Here is a 12,810-nt window from a genome sequence, read left to right on the forward strand (position 1 = left end):
TCCAGGCAGGGACGCATCTCCATCTCAGCAGCCAAAGAACATCCTACACACTTTTCTGAGAGATGATGGCAAGAGTTGTACATGGTTGTGCGTGACAGGGGTAACCCTTAGGTCAGCGCGGTGGGGGGCGCACGGGACCAGAGAGGGAAGCACTCAGGAGACCCTGCGCATGGTGGGCTTGGCGCAGTACTCGCCGCTGAGTTGATGCTCAGTAGGTGAAGGACACCGGTGTGACTGCTATCTGTGCATGCTGAGAAAGGGGCCTTCGGAGTGGCGGGTGACGAGAGAGAGAGACAGAGAGAGAGAGAGAGAGAGAGAGAGAGAGAGAGAGAATGACATTCGTTGGGTCTGGCCAGCAAGCAGCAGTGCTGGGAGTCGGGGGACAGCGCCAGCTCCAGGGCCGCAGCCCACCCGACGCCAGTGCCAGAGAGCTGCCGCGCATTTCCACGGGGGCCTCCGTCCTCCCGCACGCAAGGCCATCTGTAGCCCCAGAATCGCTAATCAGGAATGTCCCGGTGGATTTAGGAGAATCTCTGACACATTCCCGAGGATTTGCTCGTCCGGAGCTGCCATTTGAGCTGTGCTCTGGGTACCGCAGAGCTAGCTGCTCATCTTCCTCTCTCGGGAGGGGTGCCAAGGGTGGCCCCTCCTTGACGGCAGTGGGGAGGGAGGGAGACGCCGGAGTGTCACACCCCAGGGGGAGAAGAGGGCAGCTGACGCTGCTGGAGTGTCTACACTGTCAGAATTGTGTTAAAACCCACTTCCAATCACAGCCCTCCCAGGGGTCCTGCCTTGCTCAGGGTGAAAGCCCCAGCCCAGTCCAGCGGGCCCCACACGGCCGGCCACCTGTCTGGTTCTGGCCTAATTTACACAGGCCTCCAGTATTTGGCTCGTCCCTTCTGGAGACTCCTCCCTAAATGACACTACTCTCTCCTTCACACCCCTGCCCCAGGGCCTTTGCCAAGGCCCCTCATTAGAACAGCTTCCCCAATGTTTTCTTCTGGGAAGGTTGAGGGTAACATCCCTCATTTCCACAGTGCATTGGAGCTCCTTGAAGTAAATTAGAATTCATATTAGGTAGAAAATCCAGTGTTAGATAGAAAACACTGGCAAGGTGGCCAAGAGGCCACCGAGGGAGGTGTCCGTTGCTGAGATGAGGCCCCCAGTGTCTCAGGCCAGCCCCTGAGTCCTGCTGATTGCTGGAAGGGGAGAGGGCACGCGTGAAGGGGATGGGGGCAGGGGCTCCGATGAGAACCCACACTGATCACCACACTTGGACAATCCACAAGCGGGGAGGCCTACAACACACGTGCATTCCCGATTCCAGAGGCCCCAGCGCGTCCGAATTAGGTGTTTCGTGACTGGGCCAGGGCCTCAGGGGAGGCTCTGGGGGTGCCCCAGCACGTATGTACGTAGGAGCAGGTCGGTCCCTTTTTTCTTTTACATTTGCTGCCCTTTATCCCATCCCAGCCTTGCCTGCCAGCTGCTTCCTCATTAATGATTTAGGGTGAGAGTGGGTGTGTGATCACCTTGTATCTGTTTGAGAGTTTTGAAAACATGATCTTCTCAGTGGCAGGAGCAAGGGAGGGAGAAGCCAGAAGGGTGGAGGGGACTGGCCTCCCAGACCCCTGGGAGGGGGCCTGCTGGGGCCCCCTTCCTCATTTCAGATCAGATTGCGAGGAGGGGGTGGGGGGGAGGGCTGTTGATACGGTGCCTGTTTACTCTTTTGTCAAAATGAAAACACAGGACCAGGCCAGTCCCCCCTTGCCTCCCTGTGGGCTTTCCCCTGTGTTTCAAACGGAAATGGTTAATAGTTTTGGAATATTTGTTCATGTGTGTGTTTATTCATGCCTGGATTACAAAAACAGTAGGCTGGGGGGCAGAGCAGGGGTCGAGGGAGTGGGCTTGCAGGATTCACCCTGTCTCCATCCCGCATAGGCCTCCCAGCTTCTCTGACCCATTCTCTAGATGTCTGTTAGAGCTGGGACTGGAGGACCAACCCAACAGGCTGCCCCCAGCCCCTCCAAGCTGGAGCCCCGCCCCTGCCCCAGCTGGGTGGCCTGGAGCCTGGCCTGGCCCACAGGGAGGTCGGACCACAGGGAGCTCGGAGGCAGGACTGAAACGGCTTACTTTGGCCTGATGATATTCACATCAGAGCGTGCCTCCTGCCCTGTGGTGGGGTCACGCTCCCCAGCCCCAAGGCTTCTTGCCCACCCTCCTCTTTAATTAGGGGAGGAACCGCAGGCCTCTTCCTCCCCTTCCCCTGCCAGGCCCTGCCCAGCCTCCAGCCCCTAGGGGAAACCCTGTCCCTGCAAGGTCCTTCCCCTGAATTGTCACGGTCACCTCTCAAGGGTCGTCTCATCCCGGACCCCTCCCCCCTTCCCAGATGCAGCCTCCAGAGAAACCCTGCGTCTCCCCAGGGCCTGCCCTGAGCCGGAGCTGTCTCTTCACCTGACCATGCATTGGCCACCTCCCTGCACACTTCCCTGTTGTAACTTTTTAATCGTCCGCTAGGAAGTACTTTCATTTCCTTTTCCCAAATAGAGGTGGAGTGAGCTGCCTGAGCCTCTCGGCCCGTAGGAGGACCCACCCCGCCTGACCCAGGCCGCTCCACCTTGCTGCAGAGGGGTGGACAGTGAGGCCAGTCCTCCAGAGGCTCAGGGAGGAGTTAGCCCCGGACTCAGTCGCCGCGCGTGCGCCCACCACTCGCCCTCGGCCCCACGACTCAACAGCAGCCCCAAAGCGGAAGGACCCAGCGTCGGCCGGGAGTGGTTAACGCAACGTGTGTCCACCGTGCACGTGCACGTCCGCAGATGACCGTGTCCGTGGCGCACGCACCCGTTACCCGGGTGTGTCCGCCGCGCACGCGCACGTCCCTCGGCCGCCAGCAGGAGCGAGGCGCCCGCCCCGGCCGCCCCGCGGACGGACCCCGAACGCACGACGCTCAGGGAGGGAACCAGCCACGAGAGGCCACACGGGGTGGGGGTCTGCGTGTGTGAAACGTCCAGAACAGGCCCATCCACGGACGGGAAGGGGGCTGGGGGGGCGGGGGCAAGGGGATGAGGGGCAGGGGGCCTGTGTCCTGGTGATGAAATACATATTCTCAGACTGGCTGTGGTGCTGGCTGCACAGCTCGTAAGGGCTGAGTGGTAAGGGCGTGAGTCGCGTCTAATAAAGATAAAGCCACTTGTAAGAACTCACTCCCACGAAGCTGGCAGTGCCATCCGCCGGCGAGGGCTGGGTGGGGAGCGCGCGAACGGCCGCCGGCGGAGGGGTGCGGTGCGGCCACTTTGGGAAACGGCCTGGCGGCTTCTTACAAAGTTGCCTGTGGGCCTTCCCGGAAGGGCAGGTGCTCCCGCGTGCTCACCCAAGAGAGAGGCGTAGAGGTCGTTCCCAGAAGCGTTGACGAGAGTCTCCATAGCGGCTCTTCGGAAATGGCGCCGGGACGCCGGAGGGACGCAGGCTGCTCGCCAGGCCTGGGACGGGCCGGGCCGCGGCGGGCGGTGGCGCTGCTTGACCTCCTGGTGTGTTACAGAACCCGCCCGGGACGCGGAGCCGCCAGGCTGTCCCAGGCATTTTGGGGAGCGGGCCTGTGATCGCAGGCGGGTGAAGTTCAGGCCGGGGTGTCACTCCCTGGCGACTGGGGCGCTCTGGGGGCTCCCGGGCTGAGCAGGGGGCGGGGGGCGCTTGGGGGGGCTCCCGAGCTGAGCAGGGGGGGCCGCTGGCGCCCTCGGGGGGGCTCACAGGCTGAGCAGGGCGTAAAAGGCTTTGCGATGGGGACGCCGCTGCCTGTAAGTTATAGCTCCGTGGACATCCGACTTGGGAAGACTATTGGTGTGGCGTGCAGCGTGCTCACAAGGCCTGGCGAGCGGAGCCCTGAAGCGGCCGAGCCTCGCTCACCTCGCCGCATCCACACCTTACCTGGTCTCCTGCGTTCTGGTTCAGAGACCCCTTACCTGGCCCATATCATCGATTCGTTAACATCCACGTCCCGGGCGACAGCGCCATGGGACAAAGCACATTCGACACACGCGTCTTCTCGCAAAGGCACGTCACAGCCTTCTGGTGGTCGGGAACGCTCGGGGGGCCCGTTTAAAGCTGAATCACCCAGAAAAAGCACCAACATGCAAAACACACGCACTGAATAAGCCTCCGAGAGGGCGCTTCTCTCCGAGCAGAGCTGAAACCAGAAGGCCGGGCGTTGCCGTCGGAGACCCGCGGTTTTGCCGGCCGGGGTGTGCCCGCGAGGGGCCACAACAGCGCCGGGAGGGTCAGTTCAGGATACATTACAAATCCACAGAGAGATTTTACACGTAAGTTTACAAACAAAGACAAACGTTAGCGAGTAGGTGAATTGGTAAATCCAGCCTCTTCTAGCAAGGATCTAGCAAAATTTGAATCTACGCCCCCCGACAACGTGGCCGCTGGCCCCACGTGGCTAAGTTTACGTTAATCACGAAGAAGTGACACGAACGGTTTCGAGCCCACCACGCTCCCTGCGCACCTGGCGGCTCCACAGTCTCAAGGTGAGGAGGCCGTGTCCGCGGTGGTGGGAAGTCCCCGCGCAGGGAGCTGAGGGACAGCTGTTTGTGGCCATTTCCTGTGGCTGTTCTGCTTTGCGGGACCAGGGGCCCGCCTGCCCGCATCACCTGCCGGCTGCGTGTTCTCGGGCCTCCGCGCATGTGGCTGCGCTGGGTACAGGGGGTCATCCCGCTGCTGGTAGATGGGTGTGCGTGCATGTGTGTGCGTGCACGTGCGCGTGCGTGTGCGTGTGTGTGTGTGTGTGTGTGTGTGTCGGGACCCGTGGAGAGGAAGAGCGGGCCCTGCGGGTGGACGGGGCTGAGGAGCAGCGCTGCTGGGAGTGCGTTAGGTGTCGTTCCAAAGGGGTGACTACAAGGAACAGCATCAGGGGCAGAGGGAACAGCAACCTAGAGCTGACAGTCTGAGGGACAGGGTAAGCGCGGTCTGGGCTGGACAGGGTTCGGGGTGGACGGCCGCACAACAGGGAGGGAAGCACGCAGACCCTAGCCAGCAAGACTCTGGGGTGCAGGCAGTGCGCCCCTGGCTGGGGGCGGGCAGCCGCCGGAGGTCATGTGCAGGGTGAGCCTGGAAAACGCACAGCAGCACAGGGAATCGGTGGGGGGGGGGGGGGGTGTGGAGAAAGTGCAGCAAGCTGCCAGGGGCCGCTGACCTGTGATTCCTCATTCCGGGCGGTTTTCTCGGTAGTGGCTTTCGTGACGTAATTTACACACCATGATTCACCGACATATGTTGTACCACTCAGTGGTTTTTAGTACATTCACAGGGTCCTACAATTCCAGAACATTCCATCTCCCCAAAAGCAACCCCATCCCCATCAGCCATCACCTCCACCCCCCAGCCCCTCCCTTGGCCCCCACCAGCCCCCTTCCCGTCCGTGGGTGAGCCTGTTCTGGACGTTTCACGCAGGCGGACTCACACCCCGTGTGCCCTCTCGTGTCTGGTTCCCTCCCTGAGTGTCGCGTGTTCAGGGTGGGTCCACGGGGCGGCGGGTGTGAGCGCCTCGCTCCTGCTCGTGGCCGAGGGGTGTGGACATGTCGTGTGTGTCCGCTCACCCACTGAAATTTCCACCATTGGCTGCCATGGACGTGCGGCCCCGTCTCTCCCGCGTGGGCTCTGCACGTTCCCCGGGGGGGCTGCAGCATAGACAAGCTGTTTCTGTCCCGGCTTTAGAGGCGTTAGGTATGAGATCACAGCACTGGCAGTCTCCTTGTGTCCTCACAGGATCTGCCCTGGGTGTCCCTGTAAGGGTCAGGGTGACCCTCGTGACCTTGTCATAACTCGATCACCTGTGTAAAGACCCTGTGTCCCATCTGGTCCCCCCAGCATTCCTGTTTTGGGGGTGACTTTCTGCTCAGCCGCCCCGTCTGCGTTCCCGCCACTGCAGTCAAAGGCCACTGTCGGTCCACGGATGCTCCACACCGTCTTTACTGTTGCGATCCCTCGGCCTCCCGTGTCTTCGTTCTGTCCCCGACCCCATCAGGACACCGCGTGAATCGGGTTCTCCCTCTCCTTAGGCCCCACTGGGCTGAGACGCTTTCTCCACCTCTTCTCCAGTGGATGCCCCGGGCAGGCGGTCAGGAGTTGGACTGGACAGGCTTCCTGCAGGATGTCCCCCCCCCCACCCCGGGTTCGTCCCACGATGGCTCTGAGCGAAGTGTCTGTCTCATGCCATCACACCTGGGGCCCCCGCTGCCCACGAGGTTCCTCACCGCTGGCGTTGACCTTGGTCTCCGGCCGGGTGTGCCGGTCGGGCTCCACACGGTCCTTGTGGGCAGGGGTCGCTGTAGTGCAGCCCACGCAGAAGGGTAGGCCAGGGGCCTTTCTGTCAAGGTGCTGGCGGTGGGGACACAGGCCTCTGCCGGGCACTGGGCCTCAGGAAGGTGGACAGCAGACACAGACCGAGGGCAGCACACATCGGCAGCTGTGACAGGCCCCCACAGGAAGTGGCTGCCGGAGACAGGCAGGAAGGGGAGGCCACATCTAGTCTGGGGGCTCAGGCCACGAGTGCACAGGAGGGAACCCCAAAGGCCTGCGTTGGGTTAGATCGTGGTCCCCAAGCAGTGTGTCCACATCCTGACCTCTGGCAGCCAGAAACGCAGCCGTATTTGCAAGCAGGGTCTCCACGGACGTGATACGTTGAAATGGGGTCATGGTGGAGCAGGGCGGCCCTGGTGCAATGGCTCATGTCCTTGTAAGAGGGAAATGCAGGCAGGGACGCAGGGAGAAGCTGTGTGACGACTGATGACGATGACGGGTGGGGGATGGGGGGAATGTGGCCATGAACCCCGGGCCACCAAGGTCTCCAGCAACACCAGGCAGACTCCCCCACGGCCTCCAGAAGGAGCCACCCCGCCAGGCCCCACGCAGGGGGAATACTTGAGTGTCGTTCTCTGGAAACCCGGACCGACTGTGGTCCTTGGTGACGCGGCCACAGGAAACCTGTCTTGCCTGCGATCCTGGGGGGCTGGGCGGGCGGAGTGACGGCTGTGAAGTGATGGGGCAGCTCGCTTCCGCGGTCCTGCAAAATTCATGAACAGGAAGATGTCTCGATTATGAGGAGGGAACGTGAGCCGGGCTGTAAGCGATCCCGTGGCCACCTGTTCACCTGCCACCTGCCTGTCCACAGGGTCACGGGCACGAGGGGACCGCAGCCCCCACCGCCCCCTCCCCAGTGAGGCGCCCCCAGACTCAGCCGTGTGGCAGACCCGGAAGAGCCCAACTGATGTCAGCTGGCCGGTGTTGGGGACGCCTGTGGGTGTCACCCTGGGAGCTCCTGGCGGGGAGGGGTGGATACCACTCAGCCCCACAGTGCCCAAGACGCCCCCCCCCCCGCCCTGAGAACGACCTGCCCCCAGCGTCCTCTGCAGTCATGCTCCCCAGAGGTTGGGCCTCCACATTTTGGGAGACATGGGAAGCCAGTTCTGGAAGGATCCAGGCACAGAGGACGCTGGGACTCCAGGACAGAAGGCAGACTAGCCTCAGGTTTCATAACAGGCACCATGTGAAACCCAGACTGGGAGCCTCTTGCTGGAGGCACCGCGCCATTAATAGTTTATGGTGGGAAACAGATACATGATCCCTGTGGGCAGCACCAGCTCCGGCGGCCTGAGGGCCACCTGCCCGGGCGAGGCCCCTGACAACCCACCCTGGGCCCAGGGCAAGGCCCGTCCGCGCGTTGGGCTGAACGCACTAGAAGGTGGCCAATGCAGAGGCCACCCCTTCTGGGCCTCGAGACACTGTGTCCCCTGTTGTTGCCGTTTTGGTGGGCCAAGGTGTGGGGGCTGCGTGGGTGCTCAACCAGAGGGGTTTGGGCGAAGGCCTGTCACGCACCTGCAGGGGCTTCTGCTCCTGGCTGCCTGGTGGCCGGGTGGGGGGGTGGGGGGGGGGGGGTGGGGGGGGGGCAGCCGCTGGCTCCAAATTCCTCAGCGGCTTTGATGCGTGTTTCTGCACAGCAGTTGGATGAATGACCAACAAGCACACGAAGACGCGCTCAGCCGTCAGGGAAATGCTAACTGAACCCACAGTGAGCTGGCGCCTCAGACCCTCAGACCCACGAGGGCAGATGACGAGTGTGGGCCAGGCTGTGGAGGCTGGAGCCCTCCTGGCGGGAAGTGAAACGCTGCGGCCACCGTGGAAAACAGTGGCTGTTCCTCCAGAGGTAAACCTGGAGTCACCAAACGCCCCAGACACAAAGGGCGTGAGAGTCCACGTGTGTGAAGCTTCCAGAACAGGCTCATCCACAGATGGGCAGGGGGCTGCTGGGGACGGCGGCTTCTTCTCGTTCCTGAGACCTTTTGTCCATGTTTTTTCTTACTGAACTTAAAATTTATGCGTGTCAAATTCTCACTGTTACACAATTAGCCGCGTAGAAGAAAACGAGAAACCAGCCGTGACAGCCCCCAAGCCAGCGAGACCTGCCTTTAGCCTCAGAGGCCTTCCTGCCAGAACGGGTCCTGTATCTGCTCGTCTCGAATGGGGGATGCGCGCACACGCAGACACAGGCGTGCGTCTCACCTGCCTGTCCCGTGTACCGCGTGCGTGTTGATTCACACGCGTAATTGGGATCCCAGTCCGTGTGTGCTGAGCGCTGGCCAAAAATGGCTGCATACGGTTGAGGGTGGCCCATCATCACTCCCAAGCGTTACAGGTCCGTGGGGTTCAAGTGGCCCTCCAGCCTTCCGTGCCCATGTTACCTGGACACATTAAAGCCCACCCGGGGCGGGGGGGTTAGCGTCCAACGTTGGCTCAGGTCATGATCTCACGGTTCCTGGGCTCAAGCCCCGCGTCGGGCTCCGTGCTGACAGCTCGGAGCCTGGAGCCTGCTTCGGATTCGGTGTCTCCCTCTCTCTCTGCCACTCGTCTACTTGCACTCTCTCTCTCTCTCTCTCAAAAATGAATAAACATTAAACAATTTTTTAAAATAAATAAATAAATAAATAAATAAAATAAAACCGACCTCAGCCCCCAGGATCAGGTAGAAAATACTCAAACATCGACCTGCCGCAGAGCAGGGGGTGAGCATCCTGGCAGTCAGCCTGGAGGTGACCGCTGCTGGTGTTTGCATGTTATCATATGGAGCAGGTTTTAAAAATTGTATTTTGTAGCTTTATTCTGTCTTGGCCGAAGTGAAACCCGTTTCTCCCTTCCCTTCATTTGGTTTCTGGATGATCCTAAAATTCCTCCTGAAACCATTTTTTTAAAGGGTATTATGGCAAAATGCACATATCATAACATGTATCCTTTTTACAATTTCCAAGTGCACAGCTCAGCGGCACTGAGCACACTCACGGTCCCGCAACCATCCCCACCATCTGTCTCCAGAACTTTTCATGTCCCCAAACTGGGGCTCTGGAAAAAACGCCATCTTTTTTTTTAATTATTTTTTAATGTTTATTCATTAAAAAAAATTACTTTTAATGTTTATTTTTGAAAGAGAGAGAGAGAGTGAGCAGGGGAGGGGCAGAGAGAGAGGGAAACACAGAATCCGAAACAGGCTCCAGGCTCTGAGCTGTCAGCACAGAGCCTGACATGGGGCTTGAACCCACAAACCATGTGATCGGGACCTGAGCCAAAGTTGAATGCTTAGCCGACTGAGCCACCCAGGCGCCCCAATGTTTATTCATTTTCAGAGAGAGAGAAGAGAGAAGAGAGAGAGAGAGAGAGACAGAACGAGTGGGGGAGGGAGCAGAGAGAGGGGAAGACACAGAATCCGAACCAGGGTCCAGGCTCTGAGCTGTCAGCACAGAGCCCGACATGGGGCTCGAACCCACGAACCACGAGATCATGACCTGAGCCGAAGTCGGATGCTTAACCGACTCAGTTTAAGCTGAGCCAGCCAGGCGCCCCGGGAAAACACCATCTTTAACTCGCACCGGTCATGGCTTCTGATGGTCGCACCTCTTCCTCCTGGTCTACCTGCCGCACGGGAGCCCGCCACCGCCCTCGTCCCGCTGGCGGGGCACCTCTTGCCCTGGCCCCTCACACTCACCGGCTGGCCTGGCTTCTCGTCACTTGCCGACGACTTACGAGCGGCCATAGGCCGCGGTCAGCCCTGAACCCAGGCGCTGCTCAGCACACACACGTTTCTGGCTGGCCCCGGCCCCACATTCGACAGGGGCCGTTACCCTCCCCAAGCACAGCTGGCCTGGGACCTGCCGCCTGTCCTGTCTGGTTCTGGGACCACCGGCCCCTCCCTTCAACCAGCCCAATGGCCGAGAGCCTTCCTGTCTGAACCACAAAGCTCAGCAAACAACAAGAAAAGCCCAGAGGGGCTGAGGTGACCGTCTTTCTTTCCCTAAAGTCCAATATCCTTTTTTTCCTTTAATGTTTATTTATTTTTGAGAGAGAGAGGGAGAGAGAGAGAGAGAGAGAGAGAGAGAGGATCCCAAGCAGGCTCCACACTGTCAGCGCAGAGCCCGACGTGGGGCTCCGACTCATGAACCCTGATCTATTAGCCTGAGCTGAAGTTGGATGCATAACTGACCGAGCCACCCAGGTGCCCCCGATGTCCTTGTTTTTGTCAAAAGCAAGCTACATTTTGTCCTGCCCCTCCCCCTAAGCTTCTCTGACCACCAGGGCTTAACATTCCCAGACATTCTCCTGGCGGAAAATTCTAAACTCAGGTGGGAAGAGCAGGCCTGGTTGGCTCTTGTTTTCTTGGTGACTTCCTTTTTGCTGAAGATAAAATCGGTCCCAAGAATAAAAACGAACATACTGAGATACTCGTGTTTATCTCCAAAGCACAGCCTCTGGCCTCCGGAATGTTCTTGTGTCATTTCCAGATATTGTGTGGGGTTCCGGCAGACAGCATGGACACAGCCGACAGAGAACAGGGCCAAGGCTTTAAAGACAGTTTGTGGTTATTTCTTCCTGGGAAACCTTGGTCTCTGGAACCTTCCATGGCGGTGCATTTACACCCCAGACCGCGCAGAATTCAAACCGTGAGGGCCTCCCACCCAGACCCCCGAGTCCCCCACAAGGCAGCACCACTGTGCCTGGACCTCAGCAGTGCCCCCGATGCTTTCTTATCAAGGACTTCCAGCAGGAGTGGAAGGGGGCCAGAAGGAGGGTTTGGGGCAGTTTTGATTGCTTTTTCGTTAATAATTTTCCTTGTTCCTCCCCCAGGACACGGAGAGGCTGCAGGGAGCCTGGGTGGGCCCTGGAGGCCCCGGGAGGGGAAACCGGCCCACATGCCTGGCATTCCTGCTCTGCTTCCACATTGTTTGTTTGTTTGTTTTAAATTACAGCCGGCAGGAGTTCCTTTCTCCTTTCAGACTCTGCTGGGACTTTTAGCAAGTTCTAGAACCACCCCCTGGCCCAGGCAGGGAACGTTCCAGCACCCTCCGGGCTACACCCCCCTCTCCCCACCCAGACACCCACACCGAGGATTATTTTCCCTTGGAGTGTGTGCATCTAGGCTGCACGTGCACCTGGCCACGCAGAGCCCACACCCAGTGTCTCTGGGCCTCCCCCGTCGGAACCCGAACCGCCACCCTGCGGGGAGGTGGGGGGTGGGGACGGCCCCGCCGAGGGCAGCAAAGAGCAGATTTCTGCCGCTGGGCCAGGCTGAGCTGCGGTGGACGCTGAGCCTGGGTCCAGGGGAGGGGGCGCGACCGTGGACGCCGGTGGACAGCGGCCAGCCTCCCTGGTGAGGAATCCCAGCTCGCTGTGAGGTGCACACGCCAGGCCTGTCTTTCCACGAAGTCAGCTTTATTCGGTCATAAAGCAAGGTCAGTGTCATCGCGAGACGGGTTCGGGATCGGAACTCAGTGACATTTCACGACGCGTTGAACTTGGCTTCCTCGTGCACGGGCACACGAGGCCGGGCGGCCTGGGTCAGGTCGAGCTGGGTCAGCTTGGGCACAGGCTGCTTACTGGGTTCGAGCGGCGGAAAGTCTGTTTTGTTCAGAGGTCAGTCTGGACAGTCTGACAGTTTGTGCGAATCCTCCCCTTTAAGGGGATTTAATCAGACTTAGGCCTCGGCTGCTGGCGTCCCTGCCTGACGTGTGCCACCCCATCTTGATCTCCACGCAGGCCCTCGGGTTCCTGGCGGGATTCCACCGAGCCCGCAGCCCCGTGTCTGTGTCCCAGTGTGCAGTGAGTGACCTCCTCGGGGTGGGGGGGACAGTGGGCTGCTTCACTGCCCGGACCCTGACAGGGTGTCTATGCTAGGGGCACGGGGGGCACGCCTTTAGAGCTCAGAGGTCAGGTCAGCTGGGAGCCCGCGACCTCAGGGGCGCTGGTGTGGGGCGGGGAAGGCCCCAGAGCCCCCCTGTGCGACCAGGCCTCCTTCTGGAAGGAAAAGTGGGGAGAAACGAGGTAACATCTCAGGCCCCGTGTGAGCCGGACGGTTTTTGCGATGAGATGGTTCTCGGGAAACTGGAGATGCGGGGCCAGGCTCAGGCGTGAAGTGGGTGCTGGGGGTCCCGCGGCGGCAGCCTGCCCAGCCCAGAGCTGCATGCAGGGGTTCCGGCCAGTGAGCCACCAGCGCCTGGGGTGGGGGGGATGGAGAGTTGCTCGGAGCAGAATTCCTGTTTTCCTAAATTGAGGGTAAGTTCACATAATGTAGAATTATCCATTTTTAAGTGAACGATTCAGGGGCATTTGGTACATTGGTTATATTGTGCCACCATCACCCCTATCTAGTTCCAGCACATTCCATCACCCCAAAAGAAGCCCCCGTCTCATCAGCCATCATCTCCCCCCGCCCCCACAAGCCCCCTTCTCATCCGTGGATGAGCCTGTTTCACACACGCGGGCTCACACCCC

This window comes from Prionailurus viverrinus, unplaced genomic scaffold, assembly GCF_022837055.1.
Source record: "Prionailurus viverrinus isolate Anna unplaced genomic scaffold, UM_Priviv_1.0 scaffold_60, whole genome shotgun sequence".
NCBI lineage: Eukaryota > Metazoa > Chordata > Mammalia > Carnivora > Felidae > Prionailurus > Prionailurus viverrinus.